The sequence below is a fragment of the Ranitomeya imitator genome, chromosome 4, assembly GCF_032444005.1.
Source record: "Ranitomeya imitator isolate aRanImi1 chromosome 4, aRanImi1.pri, whole genome shotgun sequence".
In the NCBI taxonomy this organism is placed as follows: Eukaryota; Metazoa; Chordata; class Amphibia; order Anura; family Dendrobatidae; genus Ranitomeya; species Ranitomeya imitator.
The window spans coordinates 683,684,413-683,702,598 of record NC_091285.1 but is presented as its reverse complement, the minus strand read 5'-3'; the positions used below and the strand labels follow the sequence as shown (position 1 = coordinate 683,702,598).

The 18,186-nt window shown below is 36.3% G+C and overlaps 21 non-coding genes across 21 annotated transcripts; all 21 read left to right on the top strand.

Moving 5' to 3' along the window:
• Positions 1-468: 468 nt before the first annotated feature.
• On the top strand, positions 469-550 carry TRNAS-UGA (transfer RNA serine (anticodon UGA)). The gene has a single exon. It is a non-coding gene; the product is annotated as a tRNA-Ser (tRNA).
• A 776-nt stretch (positions 551-1,326) lies between these two features.
• TRNAS-CGA (transfer RNA serine (anticodon CGA)) lies at positions 1,327-1,408 on the top strand. Its single transcript has one exon. It is a non-coding gene; the product is annotated as a tRNA-Ser (tRNA).
• A 778-nt stretch (positions 1,409-2,186) lies between these two features.
• Positions 2,187-2,268, top strand: TRNAS-CGA (transfer RNA serine (anticodon CGA)). Its single transcript has one exon. It is a non-coding gene; the product is annotated as a tRNA-Ser (tRNA).
• Positions 2,269-3,045: 777 nt separating this feature from the next.
• On the top strand, positions 3,046-3,127 carry TRNAS-CGA (transfer RNA serine (anticodon CGA)). Its single transcript has one exon. It is a non-coding gene; the product is annotated as a tRNA-Ser (tRNA).
• A 777-nt stretch (positions 3,128-3,904) lies between these two features.
• Positions 3,905-3,986, top strand: TRNAS-CGA (transfer RNA serine (anticodon CGA)). Its single transcript has one exon. It is a non-coding gene; the product is annotated as a tRNA-Ser (tRNA).
• A 778-nt stretch (positions 3,987-4,764) lies between these two features.
• TRNAS-CGA (transfer RNA serine (anticodon CGA)) lies at positions 4,765-4,846 on the top strand. The gene has a single exon. It is a non-coding gene; the product is annotated as a tRNA-Ser (tRNA).
• A 778-nt stretch (positions 4,847-5,624) lies between these two features.
• On the top strand, positions 5,625-5,706 carry TRNAS-CGA (transfer RNA serine (anticodon CGA)). The gene has a single exon. It is a non-coding gene; the product is annotated as a tRNA-Ser (tRNA).
• Positions 5,707-6,483: 777 nt separating this feature from the next.
• Positions 6,484-6,565, top strand: TRNAS-CGA (transfer RNA serine (anticodon CGA)). The gene has a single exon. It is a non-coding gene; the product is annotated as a tRNA-Ser (tRNA).
• A 779-nt stretch (positions 6,566-7,344) lies between these two features.
• TRNAS-CGA (transfer RNA serine (anticodon CGA)) lies at positions 7,345-7,426 on the top strand. The gene has a single exon. It is a non-coding gene; the product is annotated as a tRNA-Ser (tRNA).
• Positions 7,427-8,203: 777 nt separating this feature from the next.
• TRNAS-UGA (transfer RNA serine (anticodon UGA)) lies at positions 8,204-8,285 on the top strand. Its single transcript has one exon. It is a non-coding gene; the product is annotated as a tRNA-Ser (tRNA).
• Positions 8,286-9,063: 778 nt separating this feature from the next.
• On the top strand, positions 9,064-9,145 carry TRNAS-CGA (transfer RNA serine (anticodon CGA)). The gene has a single exon. It is a non-coding gene; the product is annotated as a tRNA-Ser (tRNA).
• A 778-nt stretch (positions 9,146-9,923) lies between these two features.
• Positions 9,924-10,005, top strand: TRNAS-CGA (transfer RNA serine (anticodon CGA)). Its single transcript has one exon. It is a non-coding gene; the product is annotated as a tRNA-Ser (tRNA).
• Positions 10,006-10,782: 777 nt separating this feature from the next.
• On the top strand, positions 10,783-10,864 carry TRNAS-UGA (transfer RNA serine (anticodon UGA)). Its single transcript has one exon. It is a non-coding gene; the product is annotated as a tRNA-Ser (tRNA).
• A 778-nt stretch (positions 10,865-11,642) lies between these two features.
• TRNAS-CGA (transfer RNA serine (anticodon CGA)) lies at positions 11,643-11,724 on the top strand. Its single transcript has one exon. It is a non-coding gene; the product is annotated as a tRNA-Ser (tRNA).
• Positions 11,725-12,501: 777 nt separating this feature from the next.
• TRNAS-CGA (transfer RNA serine (anticodon CGA)) lies at positions 12,502-12,583 on the top strand. Its single transcript has one exon. It is a non-coding gene; the product is annotated as a tRNA-Ser (tRNA).
• Positions 12,584-13,360: 777 nt separating this feature from the next.
• TRNAS-CGA (transfer RNA serine (anticodon CGA)) lies at positions 13,361-13,442 on the top strand. The gene has a single exon. It is a non-coding gene; the product is annotated as a tRNA-Ser (tRNA).
• A 778-nt stretch (positions 13,443-14,220) lies between these two features.
• On the top strand, positions 14,221-14,302 carry TRNAS-CGA (transfer RNA serine (anticodon CGA)). The gene has a single exon. It is a non-coding gene; the product is annotated as a tRNA-Ser (tRNA).
• Positions 14,303-15,079: 777 nt separating this feature from the next.
• Positions 15,080-15,161, top strand: TRNAS-UGA (transfer RNA serine (anticodon UGA)). The gene has a single exon. It is a non-coding gene; the product is annotated as a tRNA-Ser (tRNA).
• A 778-nt stretch (positions 15,162-15,939) lies between these two features.
• On the top strand, positions 15,940-16,021 carry TRNAS-CGA (transfer RNA serine (anticodon CGA)). Its single transcript has one exon. It is a non-coding gene; the product is annotated as a tRNA-Ser (tRNA).
• A 779-nt stretch (positions 16,022-16,800) lies between these two features.
• TRNAS-CGA (transfer RNA serine (anticodon CGA)) lies at positions 16,801-16,882 on the top strand. The gene has a single exon. It is a non-coding gene; the product is annotated as a tRNA-Ser (tRNA).
• A 776-nt stretch (positions 16,883-17,658) lies between these two features.
• Positions 17,659-17,740, top strand: TRNAS-UGA (transfer RNA serine (anticodon UGA)). The gene has a single exon. It is a non-coding gene; the product is annotated as a tRNA-Ser (tRNA).
• Positions 17,741-18,186: the final 446 nt, after the last annotated feature.

The window sequence follows — 18,186 nt, the reverse complement described above, 5'->3', positions numbered from 1 at the left end:
CATCGGAGAACCATCAGTGATGGCATGCGTTTTTATGATCGCATAGTTAAGACGATGGAGTTAAATTCCTCATTCTGTATCAAATTATGCTCACAGTGCAGTGTTTTACCTTTAAAAAGTTGGATTTTGCTTGTGAAAGTTTAATGAAAACAAAATATAGAAAAATGGGGGTTTTAAGAAAAAATTATGCAGTTTAATTACTTGGCAGTGTGTGGTTTCCAACAACAATTGGAACTGTGAGAAAAATCCGGTGAACAACATCCCTGTGTTCCTCAATATACAAACCAATTATTTCCTTCTACTTGTTCATCTGCGTTCACACCTTTATCTTTCAGTGAGTCAGCCAAGATATCTTGCCCATGACAGAGTTGGCCAATAGAGATTCAGGTGAACTAAGTCCAAAACTTTCTCACAGGCTCTACCTCTGCATGCACTGTGCAAAAACATGATAAACTAATCATTGAGTTGGCTGTGATGGCCGAGTGGTTAAGGCGTTGGACTTGAAATCCAATGGGGTTTCCCCGCACAGGTTCAAATCCTGTTCACAGCGTAGAATTTTAACATGACAAAAACAATTGAATTTGTCAAAAGGAGTAAACAATATTTATATTAGTAAAATTGGCCAAATGATATGAAATGGGACAAGAATTTGTATTCCAAACTTTGAGTCTCATAATTGAAACTAAGCAGTATGAAAACTAAAAGAAACATTACCAGATGTTTCCCAGGACATTAATGGTATCATTCACTGTTCTCTGGAAACTCTGACCAGAACTGTATTAGTTGCTAAAAATGCTCTACACCAAATTTTTTTCAGCAATCAAATGTCAAATAATGTAAATAAAATCGTTACCAAAACACATCGGAAAACCATCAGTGATGGCATGCGTTTTTATGATCGCATAGTTAAGACGATGGACTTAAAGTCCTCATTCTGTATCAAATTATGCTCACAGTGCAGTGTTTTACCTTTAAAAAGTTGGATTTTACTTGTGAATGTTTAATGAAAACAAAATATAGAAAAATGTGGATTTTAAGAAAAAATTATGCAGTTTAATTACCTGGCAGTGTGCGGTTTCCAACCACAATTCGAACTGTGAGAAAAATCAGGAGAACAATATACCTGTGTTCCTCAATATACAAACCAAGTATCTCCTTCTACTTGTTCATCTGCGTTCACACCTTTATCTTTCAGTGAGTCAGCCAAGATATCTTGCCCATGACAGAGTTGGGCAATAGAGATTCAGGTGAACTAAGTCCAAAACTTTCTCACAGGCTCTACCTCTGCATGCACTTTGCAAAACATGATAAACAAATCGTCGGTTGGCTGTGATGGCCGAGTGGTTAAGGCGTTGGACTCGAAATCCAATGGGGTTTCCCCACACAGGTTAAAATCCTGTTCACAGCGTAGAATTTTAACATGACAAAAACAATTGAATTTGTCAAAAGGAGTAAACAATATTTATATTAGTAAAATGGGCCAAATGATATGAAATGGGACAAGAATTTGTATTCCAAACTTTGAGTCTCATAATTGAAACTAAGCAGTATGAAAACTAAAAGAAACATTACCAGATGTTTCCCAGGACATTAATGGTATCATTCACTGTTCTCTGGAAACTCTGACCAGAACTGTATTAGTTGCTAAAAGTGCTCTACACCAAATTTTTTTCAGCAATCAAATGTCAAATAATGTAAACAAAATCGTTACCAAAACACATCGGAAAACCATCAGTGATGGCATGCGTTTTTATGATCGCATAGTTAAGACGATGGACTTAAAGTCCTCATTCTGTATCAAATTATGCTCACAGTGCAGTGTTTTACCTTTAAAAAGTTGGATTTTGCTTGTGAAAGTTTAATGAAAACAAAATATAGAAAAATGGGGGTTTTAAGAAAAAATTATGCAGTTTAATTACTTGGCAGTGTGTGGTTTCCAACAACAATTGGAACTGTGAGAAAAATCCGGTGAACAACATCCCTGTGTTCCTCAATATACAAACCAATTATTTCCTTCTACTTGTTCATCTGCGTTCACACCTTTATCTTTCAGTGAGTCAGCCAAGATATCTTGCCCATGACAGAGTTGGCCAATAGAGATTCAGGTGAACTAAGTCCAAAACTTTCTCACAGGCTCTACCTCTGCATGCACTGTGCAAATACATGATAAAGTAATCCTTGGGTTGGCTGTGATGGCCGAGTGGTTAAGGCGTTGGACTCGAAATCCAATGGGGTTTCCCCGCACAGGTTCAAATCCTGTTCACAGCGTAGAATTTTAACATGACAAAAACAATTGAATTTGTCAAGAAGAGTAAACAATTTATATTAGTAAAATGGGCCAAATGATATGAAATGGGACAAGAATTTGTATTTCAAACTTTGAGTCTCATAATTGAAACTAAGCAGTATGAAAACTAAAAGAAACATTACCAGATGTTTCCCAGGACATTGATGGTATCATTCACTGTTCCCTGGAAACTCTGACCAGAACTGTATTGGTTGCTAAAAATGCTATACACCAAATTTTTTTCAGCAATCAAATGTCAAATAAAGTAAATAAAATCGTTACCAAAACACATTGGAGAACCATCAGTGATGGCATGCGTTTTTATGATCGCATAGTTAAGACGATGGACTTAAATTCCTCATTCTGTATCAAATTATGCTCACAGTGCAGTGTTTTACCTTTAAAAAGTTGGATTTTGCTTGTGAAAGTTTAATGAAAACAAAATATAGAAAAATGGGGGTTTTTAAGAAAAAATTATGCAGTTTAATTACTTGGCAGTGTGTGGTTTCCAACAACAATTGGAACTGTGAGAAAAATCCGGTGAACAACATCCCTGTGTTCCTCAATATACAAACCAATTATTTCCTTCTACTTGTTCATCTGCGTTCACACCTTTCTCTTTCAGTGAGTCAGCCAAGATATCTTGCCCATGACAGAGTTGGCCAATAGAGATTCAGGTGAACTAAGTCCAAAACTTTCTCACAGGCTGTACCTCTGCATGCACTGTGCAAAAACATGATAAACTAATCCTTGGGTTGGCTGTGATGGCCGAGTGGTTAAGGCGTTGGACTCGAAATCCAATGGGGTTTCCCCGCACAGGTTCAAATCCTGTTCACAGCGTAGAATTTTAACATGACAAAAACAATTGAATTTGTCAAGAAGAGTAACCAATATTTATATTAGTAAAATGGGCCAAATGATATGAAATGGGACAAGAATTCGTATTCCAAACTTTGAGTCTCATAATTGAAACTAAGCAGTATGAAAACTAAAAGAAACATTACTAGATGTTTCCCAGGACATTAATGGTATCATTCACTGTTCTCTGGAAACTCTGACCAGAACTCTATTGGTTGCTAAAAATGCTCTACACCAAACTTTTTTCAGCAATCAAAAGTCAAATAAAGTTAATAAAATCGTTACCAAAACACATTGGAGAACCATCAGTGATGGCATGCGTTTTTATGATCGCATAGTTAAGACGATGGACTTAAATTCCTCATTCTGTATCAAATTATGCTCACAGTGCAGTGTTTTACCTTTAAAAAGTTGGATTTTACTTGTGAATGTTTAATGAAAACAAAATATAGAAAAATGTGGATTTTAAGAAAAAATTATGCAGTTTAATTACCTGGCAGTGTGCGGTTTCCAACCACAATTCGAACTGTGAGAAAAATCCGGTGATCAACATCCCTGTGTTCCTCAATATACAAACCAATTATTTCCTTCTACTTGTTCATCTGCGTTCACACCTTTATCTTTCAGTGAGTCAGCCAAGATATCTTGCCCATGACAGAGTTGGCCAATAGAGATTCAGGTGAACTAAGTCCAAAACTTTCTCACAGGCTCTACCTCTGCATGCACTGTGCAAAAACATGATAAACAAATCGTCGGTTGGCTGTGATGGCCGAGTGGTTAAGGCGTTGGACTCGAAATCCAATGGGGTTTCCCCACACAGGTTAAAATCCTGTTCACAGCGTAGAATTTTAACATGACAAAAACAATTGAATTTGTCAAAAGGCGTAAACAATATTTATATTAGTAAAATGGGCCAAATGATATGAAATGGGACAAGAATTTGTATTCCAAACTTTGAGTCTCATAATTGAAACTAAGCAGTATGAAAACTAAAAGAAACATTACCAGATGTTTCCCAGGACATTAATGGTATCATTCACTGTTCTCTGGAAACTCTGACCAGAACTGTATTAGTTGCTAAAAATGCTCTACACCAAATTTTTTTCAGCAATCAAATGTCAAATAATGTAAACAAAATCGTTACCAAAACACATCGGAAAACCATCAGTGATGGCATGCGTTTTTATGATCGCATAGTTAAGACGATGGACTTAAAGTCCTCATTCTGTATCAAATTATGCTCACAGTGCAGTGTTTTACCTTTAAAAAGTTGGATTTTGCTTGTGAAAGTTTAATGAAAACAAAATATAGAAAAATGGGGGTTTTAAGAAAAAATTATGCAGTTTAATTACTTGGCAGTGTGTGGTTTCCAACAACAATTGGAACTGTGAGAAAAATCCGGTGAACAACATCCCTGTGTTCCTCAATATACAAACCAATTATTTCCTTCTACTTGTTCATCTGCGTTCACACCTTTCTCTTTCAGTGAGTCAGCCAAGATATCTTGCCCATGACAGAGTTGGCCAATAGAGATTCAGGTGAACTAAGTCCAAAACTTTCTCACAGGCTCTACCTCTGCATGCACTGTGCAAATACATGATAAAGTAATCCTTGGGTTGGCTGTGATGGCCGAGTGGTTAAGGCATTGGACTCGAAATCTAATGGGGTTTCCCCGCACAGGTTCAAATCCTGTTCACAGCGTAGAATTTTAACATGACAAAAACAATTGAATTTGTCAAGAGGAGTTAACATTATTTATATTAGTAAAATGGGCCAAATGATATGAAATGGGACAAGAATTTATATTCCAAACTTTGAGTCTCATAATTGAAACTAAGCAGTATGAAAACTAAAAGAAACATTACCAGATGTTTCCCAGGACATTGATGGTATCATTCACTGTTCTCTGGAAACTCTGACCAGAACTGTATTAGTTGCTAAAAATGCTCTACACCAAATTTTTTTCAGCAATCAAATGTCAAATAAAGTAAATAAAATCGTTACCAAAACACATCGGAGAACCATCAGTGATGGCATGCGTTTTTATGATCGCATAGTTAAGACGATGGACTTAAAGTCCTCATTCTGTATCAAATTATGCTCACAGTGCAGTGTTTTACCTTTAAAAAGTTGGATTTTGCTTGTGAATGTTTAATGTAAACAAAATATAGAAAAATGGGGGTTTTAAGAAAAAATTATGCAGTTTAATTACCTGGCAGTGTGCGGTTTCCAACCACAATTGGAACTGTGAGAAAAATCAGGAGAACAATATACCTGTGTTCCTCAATATACAACCCAATTATCTCCTTCTACTTGTTCATCTGCGTTCACACCTTTATCTTTCAGTGAGTCAGCCAAGATATCTTGCCCATGACAGAGTTGGCCAAAAGAGATTCAGGTGAACTAAGTCCAAGACTTTCTCACAGGCTCTACCTCTGCATGCACTGTGCAAATACATGATAAAGTAATCCTTGGGTTGGCTGTGATGGCCGAGTGGTTAAAGCGTTGGACTCGAAATCCAATGGGGTTTCCCCGCACAGGTTCAAATCCTGTTCACAGCGTAGAATTTTAACATGACAAAAACAATTGAATTTGTCAAAAGGAGTAAACAATATATATATTAATAAAATGGGCCAAATGATATGAAATGGACAAGAATTTGTATTTCAAACTTTGAGTCTCATAATTGAAACTAAGCAGTATGAAAACTAAAAGAAACATTACCAGATGTTTCCCAGGACATTGATGGTATCATTCACTGTTCTCTGGAAACTCTGACCAGAACTGTATTGGTTGCTAAAAATGCTCTACACCAAATATTTTTCAGCAATCAAATGTCAATTAAAGTAAATAAAATCGTTACCAGAACACATCGGAGAACCATCAGTGATGGCATGCGTTTTTATGATCGCATAGTTAAGACGATGGATTTAAAGTCCTCATTCTGTATCAAATTATGCTCACAGTGCAGTGTTTTACCTTTAAAAAGTTGGATTTTGCTTGTGAAAGTTTAATGAAAACAAAATATAGAAAAATGGGGGTTTTAAGAAAAAATTATGCAGTTTAATTACTTGGCAGTGTGTGGTTTCCAACAACAATTGGAACTGTGAGAAAAATCCGGTGAACAACATCCCTGTGTTCCTCAATATACAAACCAATTATTTCCTTCTACTTGTTCATCTGCGTTCACACCTTTCTCTTTCAGTGAGTCAGCCAAGATATCTTGCCCATGACAGAGTTGGCCAATAGAGATTCAGGTGAACTAAGTCCAAAACTTTCTCACAGGCTGTACCTCTGCATGCACTGTGCAAAAACATGATAAACTAATCCTTGGGTTGGCTGTGATGGCCGAGTGGTTAAGGCGTTGGACTCGAAATCCAATGGGGTTTCCCCGCACAGGTTCAAATCCTGTTCACAGCGTAGAATTTTAACATGACAAAAACAATTGAATTTGTCAAGAAGAGTAACCAATATTTATATTAGTAAAATGGGCCAAATGATATGAAATGGGACAAGAATTCGTATTCCGAACTTTGAGTCTCATAATTGAAACTAAGCAGTATGAAAACTAAAAGAAACATTACCAGATGTTTCCCAGGACATTAATGGTATCATTCACTGTTCTCTGGAAACTCTGACCAGAACTGTATTGGTTGTTAAAAATGCTCTACACCAAATTTTTTTCAGCAATCAAAAGTCAAATAAGGTTAATAAAATCGTTACCAAAACACATTGGAGAACCATCAGTGATGGCATGCGTTTTTATGATCGCAATCTTTAAGAAGATGGACTTAAAGTTCTCATTTTGTATCAAATTATGCTCACAGTGCAGTGTTTTACATTTAAAAAGTTGGATTTTGCTTGTGAATGTTTAATGTAAACAAAATATAGAAAAATGGGGGTTTTAAGAAAAAATTATGCAGTTTAATTACCTGGCAGTGTGCGGTTTCCAACCACAATTGGAACTGTGAGAAAAATCAGTAGAACAATATACCTGTGTTCCTCAATATACAAACCAAGTATCTCCTTCTACTTGTTCATCTGCGTTCACACCTTTATCTTTCAGTGAGTCAGCCAAGATATCTTGCCCATGACAGAGTTGGGCAATAGAAATTCAGGTGAACTAAGTCCAAAACTTTCTCACAGGCTCTACCTCTGCATGCACTGTGCAAATACATGATAAAGTAATCCTTGGGTTGGCTGTGATGGCCGAGTGGTTAAGGCGTTGGACTCGAAATCCAATGGGGTTTCCCCGCACAGGTTCAAATCCTGTTCACAGCGTAGAATTTTAACATGACAAAAACAATTGAATTTGTCAAGAAGAGTAAACAATTTATATTAGTAAAATGGGCCAAATGATATGAAATGGGACAAGAATTTGTATTTCAAACTTTGAGTCTCATAATTGAAAATAAGCAGTATGAAAACTAAAAGAAACATTACCAGATGTTTCCCAGGACATTGATGGTATCATTCACTGTTCTCTGGAAACTCTGACCAGAACTGTATTGGTTGCTAAAAATGCTCTACACCAAATTTTTTTCAGCAATCAAATGTCAAATAAAGTAAATAAAATCGTTACCAAAACACATTGGAGAACCATCAGTGATGGCATGCGTTTTTATGATCGCATAGTTAAGACGATGGACTTAAATTCCTCATTCTGTATCAAATTATGCTCACAGTGCAGTGTTTTACCTTTAAAAAGTTGGATTTTGCTTGTGAAAGTTTAATGAAAACAAAATATAGAAAAATGGGGGTTTTTAAGAAAAAATTATGCAGTTTAATTACTTGGCAGTGTGTGGTTTCCAACAACAATTGGAACTGTGAGAAAAATCCGGTGAACAACATCCCTGTGTTCCTCAATATACAAACCAATTATTTCCTAATACTTGTTCATCTGCGTTCACACCTTTATCTTTCAGTGAGTCAGCCAAGATATCTTGCCCATGACAGAGATGGCCAATAGAGATTCAGGTGAACTAAGTCCAAAACTTTCTCACAGGCTCTACCTCTGCATGCACTGTGCAAAAACATGATAAACTAATCATTGAGTTGGCTGTGATGGCCGAGTGGTTAAGGCGTTGGACTTGAAATCCAATGGGGTTTCCCCGCACAGGTTCAAATCCTGTTCACAGCGTAGAATTTTAACATGACAAAAACAATTGAATTTGTCAAAAGGAGTAAACAATATATATATTAGTAAAATGGGCCAAATGATATGAAATGGGACAAGAATTTGTATTCCAAACTTTGAGTCTCATAATTGAAACTAAGCAGTATGAAAACTAAAAGAAACATTACCAGATGTTTCCCAGGACATTAATGGTATCATTCACTGTTCTCTGGAAACTCTGACCAGAACTGTATTAGTTGCTAAAAATGCTCTACACCAAATTTTTTTCAGCAATCAAATGTCAAATAATGTAAATAAAATCGTTACCAAAACACATCGGAAAACCATCAGTGATGGCATGTGTTTTTATGATCGCATAGTTAAGACGATGGACTTAAAGTCCTCATTCTGTATCAAATTATGCTCACAGTGCAGTGTTTTACCTTTAAAAAGTTGGATTTTGCTTGTGAAAGTTTAATGAAAACAAAATATAGAAAAATGGGGGTTTTAAGAAAAAATTATGCAGTTTAATTACCTGGCAGTGTGCGGTTTCCAACCACAATTGGAACTGTGAGAAAAATCCAGTGAACAACATCCCTGTGTTCCTCAATATACAAACCAAGTATTTCCTTCTACTTGTTCATCTGCGTTCACACCTTTCTCTTTCAGTGAGTCAGCCAAGATATCTTGCCCATGACAGAGTTGGGCAATAGAGATTCAGGTGAACTAAGTCCAAAACTTTCTCACAGGCTCTACCTCTGCATGCACTGTGCAAAAACATGATAAACTAATCCTTGGGTTGGCTGTGATGGCCGAGTGGTTAAGGCGTTGAACTCGAAATCCAATGGGGTTTCCCCGCACAGGTTCAAATCCTGTTCACAGCGTAGAATTTTAACATGACAAAAACAATTGAATTTGTCAAAAAGAGTTAACATTATTTATATTAGTAAAATGGGCCAAATGATATGAAATGGGACAAGAATTTATATTCCAAACCTTGAGTCTCATAATTGAAACTAAGCAGTATGAAAACTAAAAGAAACATTACCAGATGTTTCCCAGGACATTGATGGTATCATTCACTGTTCTCTGGAAACTCTGACCAGAACTGTATTAGTTGCTAAAAATGCTCTACACCAAATTTTTTTCAGCAATCAAATGTCAAATAAAGTAAATAAAATCGTTACCAAAACACATCGGAGAACCATCAGTGATGGCATGCGTTTTTATGATCGCATAGTTAAGACGATGGACTTAAAGTCCTCATTCTGTATCAAATTATGCTCACAGTGCAGTGTTTTACCTTTAAAAAGTTGGATTTTGCTTGTGAATGTTTAATGTAAACAAAATATAGAAAAATGGGGGTTTTAAGAAAAAATTATGCAGTTTAATTACCTGGCAGTGTGCGGTTTCCAACCACAATTGGAACTGTGAGAAAAATCAGGAGAACAATATACCTGTGTTCCTCAATATACAACCCAATTATCTCCTTCTACTTGTTCATCTGCGTTCACACCTTTATCTTTCAGTGAGTCAGCCAAGATATCTTGCCCATGACAGAGTTGGCCAATAGAGATTCAGGTGAACTAAGTCCAAAACTTTCTCACAGGCTCTACCTCTGCATGCACTGTGCAAATACATGATAAAGTAATCCTTGGGTTGGCTGTGATGGCCGAGTGGTTAAGGCGTTGGACTCGAAATCCAATGGGGTTTCCCCGCACAGGTTCAAATCCTGTTCACAGCGTAGAATTTTAACATGACAAAAACAATTGAATTTGTCAAGAAGAGTAAACAATTTATATTAGTAAAATGGGCCAAATGATATGAAATGGGACAAGAATTTGTATTTCAAACTTTGAGTCTCATAATTGAAAATAAGCAGTATGAAAACTAAAAGAAACATTACCAGATGTTTCCCAGGACATTGATGGTATCATTCACTGTTCTCTGGAAACTCTGACCAGAACTGTATTGGTTGCTAAAAATGCTCTACACCAAATTTTTTTCAGCAATCAAATGTCAAATAAAGTAAATAAAATCGTTACCAAAACACATTGGAGAACCATCAGTGATGGCATGCGTTTTTATGATCGCATAGTTAAGACGATGGACTTAAATTCCTCATTCTGTATCAAATTATGCTCACAGTGCAGTGTTTTACCTTTAAAAAGTTGGATTTTGCTTGTGAAAGTTTAATGAAAACAAAATATAGAAAAATGGGGGTTTTTAAGAAAAAATTATGCAGTTTAATTACTTGGCAGTGTGTGGTTTCCAACAACAATTGGAACTGTGAGAAAAATCCGGTGAACAACATCCCTGTGTTCCTCAATATACAAACCAATTATTTCCTTCTACTTGTTCATCTGCGTTCACACCTTTATCTTTCAGTGAGTCAGCCAAGATATCTTGCCCATGACAGAGATGGCCAATAGAGATTCAGGTGAACTAAGTCCAAAACTTTCTCACAGGCTCTACCTCTGCATGCACTGTGCAAAAACATGATAAACTAATCATTGAGTTGGCTGTGATGGCCGAGTGGTTAAGGCGTTGGACTTGAAATCCAATGGGGTTTCCCCGCACAGGTTCAAATCCTGTTCACAGCGTAGAATTTTAACATGACAAAAACAATTGAATTTGTCAAAAGGAGTAAACAATATATATATTAGTAAAATGGGCCAAATGATATGAAATGGGACAAGAATTTGTATTCCAAACTTTGAGTCTCATAATTGAAACTAAGCAGTATGAAAACTAAAAGAAACATTACCAGATGTTTCCCAGGACATTGATGGTATCATTCACTGTTCTCTGGAAACTCTGACCAGAACTGTATTAGTTGCTAAAAATGCTCTACACCAAATTTTTTTCAGCAATCAAATGTCAAATAATGTAAATAAAATCGTTACCAAAACACATCGGAAAACCATCAGTGATGGCATGTGTTTTTATGATCGCATAGTTAAGACGATGGACTTAAAGTCCTCATTCTGTATCAAATTATGCTCACAGTGCAGTGTTTTACCTTTAAAAAGTTGGATTTTGCTTGTGAAAGTTTAATGAAAACAAAATATAGAAAAATGGGGGTTTTAAGAAAAAATTATGCAGTTTAATTACCTGGCAGTGTGCGGTTTCCAACCACAATTGGAACTGTGAGAAAAATCCAGTGAACAACATCCCTGTGTTCCTCAATATACAAACCAAGTATTTCCTTCTACTTGTTCATCTGCGTTCACACCTTTCTCTTTTAGTGAGTCAGCCAAGATATCTTGCCCATGACAGAGTTGGGCAATAGAGATTCAGGTGAACTAAGTCCAAAACTTTCTCACAGGCTCTACCTCTGCATGCACTGTGCAAAAACATGATAAACTAATCCTTGGGTTGGCTGTGATGGCCGAGTGGTTAAGGCGTTGGACTCGAAATCCAATGGGGTTACTCCGCACAGGTTCAAATCCTGTTCACAGCGTAGAATTTTAACATGACAAAAACAATTGAATTTGTCAAGAAGAGTAACCAATATTTATATTAGTAAAATGGGCCAAATGATATGAAATGGGACAAGAATTCGTATTCCAAACTTTGAGTCTCATAATTGAAACTAAGCAGTATGAAAACTAAAAGAAACATTACCAGATGTTTCCCAGGACATTAATGGTATCATTCACTGTTCTCTGGAAACTCTGACCAGAACTGTATTGGTTGTTAAAAATGCTCTACACCAAATTTTTTTCAGCAATCAAAAGTCAAATAAGGTTAATAAAATCGTTACCAAAACACATTGGAGAACCATCAGTGATGGCATGCGTTTTTATGATCGCAATCTTTAAGAAGATGGACTTAAAGTTCTCATTTTGTATCAAATTATGCTCACAGTGCAGTGTTTTACATTTAAAAAGTTGGATTTTGCTTGTGAATGTTTAATGTAAACAAAATATAGAAAAATGGGGGTTTTAAGAAAAAATTATGCAGTTTAATTACCTGGCAGTGTGCGGTTTCCAACCACAATTGGAACTGTGAGAAAAATCAGGAGAACAATATACCTGTGTTCCTCAATATACAACCCAATTATCTCCTTCTACTTGTTCATCTGCGTTCACACCTTTATCTTTCAGTGAGTCAGCCAAGATATCTTGCCCATGACAGAGTTGGGCAATAGAAATTCAGGTGAACTAAGTCCAAAACTTTCTCACAGGCTCTACCTCTGCATGCACTTTGCAAAACATGATAAACCAATCATTGGTTGGCTGTGATGGCCGAGTGGTTAAGGCGTTGGACTCGAAATCCAATGGGGTTTCCCCGCACAGGTTCAAATCCTGTTCACAGCGTAGAATTTTAACATGACAAAAACAATTGAATTTGTCAAAAGCAGTAAACAATATATATATTAGTAAAATGGGCCAAATGATATGAAATGGACAAGAATTTGTATTCCAAACTTTGAGTCTCATAATTGAAACTAAGCAGTATGAAAACTAAAAGAAACATTACCAGATGTTTCCCAGGACATTGATGGTATCATTCACTGTTCTCTGGAAACTCTGACCAGAACTGTATTGGTTGCTAAAAATGCTCTACACCAAATATTTTTCAGCAATCAAATGTCAATTAAAGTAAATAAAATCGTTACCAGAACACATCGGAGAACCATCAGTGATGGCATGCATTTTTATGATCGCATAGTTAAGACGATGAATTTAAAGTCCTCATTCTGTATCAAATTATGCTCACAGTGCAGTGTTTTACCTTTAAAAAGTTGGATTTTGCTTGTGAAAGTTTAATGAAAACAAAATATAGAAAAATGGGGGTTTTAAGAAAAAATTATGCAGTTTAATTACTTGGCAGTGTGTGGTTTCCAACAACAATTGGAACTGTGAGAAAAATCCGGTGAACAACATCCCTGTGTTCCTCAATATACAAACCAATTATTTCCTTCTACTTGTTCATCTGCGTTCACACCTTTCTCTTTCAGTGAGTCAGCCAAGATATCTTGCCCATGACAGAGTTGGCCAATAGAGATTCAGGTGAACTAAGTCCAAAACTTTCTCACAGGCTGTACCTCTGCATGCACTGTGCAAAAACATGATAAACTAATCCTTGGGTTGGCTGTGATGGCCGAGTGGTTAAGGCGTTGGACTCGAAATCCAATGGGGTTTCCCCACACAGGTTCAAATCCTGTTCACAGCGTAGAATTTTAACATGACAAAAACAATTGAATTTGTCAAGAAGAGTAACCAATATTTATATTAGTAAAATGGGCCAAATGATATGAAATGGGACAAGAATTCGTATTCCAAACTTTGAGTCTCATAATTGAAACTAAGCAGTATGAAAACTAAAAGAAACATTACTAGATGTTTCCCAGGACATTAATGGTATCATTCACTGTTCTCTGGAAACTCTGACCAGAACTGTATTAGTTGCTAAAAATGCTCTACACCAAACTTTTTTCAGCAATCAAAAGTCAAATAAAGTTAATAAAATCGTTACCAAAACACATTGGAGAACCATCAGTGATGGCATGCGTTTTTATGATCGCATAGTTAAGACGATGGACTTAAATTCCTCATTCTGTATCAAATTATGCTCACAGTGCAGTGTTTTACCTTTAAAAAGTTGGATTTTGCTTGTGAAAGTTTAATGAAAACAAAATATAGAAAAATGGGGGTTTTAAGAAAAAATTATGCAGTTTAATTACTTGGCAGTGTGTGGTTTCCAACAACAATTGGAACTGTGAGAAAAATCCGGTGAACAACATCCCTGTGTTCCTCAATATACAAACCAAGTATTTCCTTCTACTTGTTCATCTGCGTTCACACCTTTCTCTTTTAGTGAGTCAGCCAAGATATCTTGCCCATGACAGAGTTGGGCAATAGAGATTCAGGTGAACTAAGTCCAAAACTTTCTCACAGGCTCTACCTCTGCATGCACTGTGCAAAAACATGATAAACTAATCCTTGGGTTGGCTGTTATGGCCGAGTGGTTAAGGCGTTGGACTCGAAATCCAATGGGGTTACTCCGCACAGGTTCAAATCCTGTTCACAGCGTAGAATTTTAACATGACAAAAACAATTGAATTTGTCAAGAAGAGTTACCAATATTTATATTAGTAAAATGGGCCAAATGATATGAAATGGGACAAGAATTCGTATTCCAAACTTTGAGTCTCATAATTGAAACTAAGCAGTATGAAAACTAAAAGAAACATTACCAGATGTTTCCCAGGACATTAATGGTATCATTCACTGTTCTCTGGAAACTCTGACCAGAACTGTATTAGTTGCTAAAAATGCTCTACACCAAATTTTTTTCAGCAATCAAATGTCAAATAATGTAAATAAAATCGTTACCAAAACACATCGGAAAACCATCAGTGATGGCATGCGTTTTTATGATCGCATAGTTAAGACGATGGACTTAAAGTCCTCATTCTGTATCAAATTATGCTCACAGTGCAGTGTTTTACCTTTAAAAAGTTGGATTTTACTTGTGAATGTTTAATGAAAACAAAATATAGAAAAATGTGGATTTTAAGAAAAAATTATGCAGTTTAATTACCTGGCAGTGTGCGGTTTCCAACCACAATTCGAACTGTGAGAAAAATCCGGTGAACAACATCCCTGTGTTCCTCAATATACAAACCAATTATTTCCTTCTACTTGTTCATCTGCGTTCACACCTTTATCTTTCAGTGAGTCAGCCAAGATATCTTGCCCATGACAGAGTTGGCCAATAGAGATTCAGGTGAACTAAGTCCAAAACTTTCTCACAGGCTCTACCTCTGCATGCACTGTGCAAAAACATGATAAACAAATCGTCGGTTGGCTGTGATGGCCGAGTGGTTAAGGCGTTGGACTTGAAATCCAATGGGGTTTCCCCACACAGGTTAAAATCCTGTTCACAGCGTAGAATTTTAACATGACAAAAACAATTGAATTTGTCAAAAGGAGTAAACAATATTTATATTAGTAAAATGGGCCAAATGATATGAAATGGGACAAGAATTTGTATTCCAAACTTTGAGTCTCATAATTGAAACTAAGCAGTATGAAAACTAAAAGAAACATTACCAGATGTTTCCCAGGACATTAATGGTATCATTCACTGTTCTCTGGAAACTCTGACCAGAACTGTATTAGTTGCTAAAAATGCTCTACACCAAATTTTTTTCAGCAATCAAATGTCAAATAATGTAAATAAAATCGTTACCAAAACACATCGGAAAACCATCAGTGATGGCATGCGTTTTTATGATCGCATAGTTAAGACGATGGACTTAAAGTCCTCATTCTGTATCAAATTATGCTCACAGTGCAGTGTTTTACCTTTAAAAAGTTGGATTTTACTTGTGAAAGTTTAATGAAAACAAAATATAGAAAAATGGGGGTTTTAAGAAAAAATTATGCAGTTTAATTACTTGGCAGTGTGTGGTTTCCAACAACAATTGGAACTGTGAGAAAAATCCGGTGAACAACATCCCTGTGTTCCTCAATATACAAACCAATTATTTCCTTCTACTTGTTCATCTGCGTTCACACCTTTCTCTTTCAGTGAGTCAGCCAAGATATCTTGCCCATGACAGAGTTGGCCAATAGAGATTCAGGTGAACTAAGTCCAAAACTTTCTCACAGGCTCTACCTCTGCATGCACTGTGCAAATACATGATAAAGTAATCCTTGGGTTGGCTGTGATGGCCGAGTGGTTAAGGCGTTGGACTCGAAATCCAATGGGGTTTCCCCACACAGGTTCAAATCCTGTTCACAGCGTAGAATTTTAACATGACAAAAACAATTGAATTTGTCAAAAAGAGTTAACATTATTTATATTAGTAAAATGGGCAAAAATGATATGAAATGGGACAAGAATTTATATTCCAAACTTTGAGTCTCATAATTGAAACTAAGCAGTATGAAAACTAAAAGAAACATTACCAGATGTTTCCCAGGACATTGATGGTATCATTCACTGTTCTCTGGAAACTCTGACCAGAACTGTATTAGTTGCTAAAAATGCTCTACACCAAATTTTTTTCAGCAATCAAATGTCAAATAAAGTAAATAAAATCGTTACCAAAACACATCGGAGAACCATCAGTGATGGCATGCGTTTTTATGATCGCATAGTTAAGACGATGGACTTAAAGTCCTCATTCTGTATCAAATTATGCTCACAGTGCAGTGTTTTACCTTTAAAAAGTTGGATTTTGCTTGTGAATGTTTAATGTAAACAAAATATAGAAAAATGGGGGTTTTAAGAAAAAATTATGCAGTTTAATTACCTGGCAGTGTGCGGTTTCCAACCACAATTGGAACTGTGAGAAAAATCAGGAGAACAATATACCTGTGTTCCTCAATATACAACCCAATTATCTCCTTCTACTTATTCATCTGCGTTCACACCTTTATCTTTCAGTGAGTCAGCCAAGATATCTTGCCCATGACAGAGTTGGCCAATAGAGATTCAGGTGAACTAAGTCCAAAACTTTCTCACAGGCTCTACCTCTGCATGCACTGTGCAAATACATGATAAAGTAATCCTTGGGTTGGCTGTGATGGCCGAGTGGTTAAGGCGTTGGACTCGAAATCCAATGGGGTTTCCCCGCACAGGTTCAAATCCTGTTCACAGCGTAGAATTTTAACATGACAAAAACAATTGAATTTGTCAAGAAGAGTAAACAATTTATATTAGTAAAATGGGCCAAATGATATGAAATGGGACAAGAATTTGTATTTCAAACTTTGAGTCTCATAATTGAAACTAAGCAGTATGAAAACTAAAAGAAACATTACCAGATGTTTCCCAGGACATTAATGGTATCATTCACTGTTCTCTGGAAACTCTGACCAGAACTGTATTGGTTGCTAAAAATGCTCTACACCAAATTTTTTTCAGCAATCAAATGTCAAATAAAGTAAATAAAATCGTTACCAAAACACATTGGAGAACCATCAGTGATGGCATGCGTTTTTATGATCGCATAGTTAAGACGATGGACTTAAATTCCTCATTCTGTATCAAATTATGCTCACAGTGCAGTGTTTTACCTTTAAAAAGTTGGATTTTGCTTGTGAAAGTTTAATGAAAACAAAATATAGAAAAATGGGGGTTTTAAGAAAAAATTATGCAGTTTAATTACTTGGCAGTGTGTGGTTTCCAACAACAATTGGAACTGTGAGAAAAATCCAGTGAACAACATCCCTGTGTTCCTCAATATACAAACCAATTATTTCCTTCTACTTGTTCATCTGCGTTCACACCTTTATCTTTCAGTGAGTCAGCCAAGATATCTTGCCCATGACAGAGATGGCCAATAGAGATTCAGGTGAACTAAGTCCAAAACTTTCTCACAGGCTCTACCTCTGCATGCACTGTGCAAAAACATGATAAACTAATCATTGAAATGGCTGTGATGGCCGAGTGGTTAAGGCGTTGGACTTGAAATCCAATGGGGTTTCCCCGCACAGGTTCAAATCCTGTTCACAGCGTAGAATTTTAACATGACAAAAACAATTGAATTTGTCAAAAGGAGTAAACAATATATATATTAGTAAAATGGGCCAAATGATATGAAATGGGACAAGAATTCGTATTCCAAACTTTGAGTCTCATAATTGAAACTAAGCAGTATGAAAACTAAAAGAAACATTACCAGGTGTTTCCCAGGACATTAATGGTATCATTCACTGTTCTCTGGAAACTCTGACCAGAACTGTATTAGTTGCTAAAAATGCTCTACACCAAATTTTTTTCAGCAATCAAATGTCAAATAATGTAAATAAAATCGTTACCAAAACACATCGGAAAACCATCAGTGATGGCATGCGTTTTTATGATCGCATAGTTAAGACGATGGACTTAAAGTCCTCATTCTGTATCAAATTATGCTCACAGTGCAGTGTTTTACCTTTAAAAAGTTGGATTTTACTTGTGA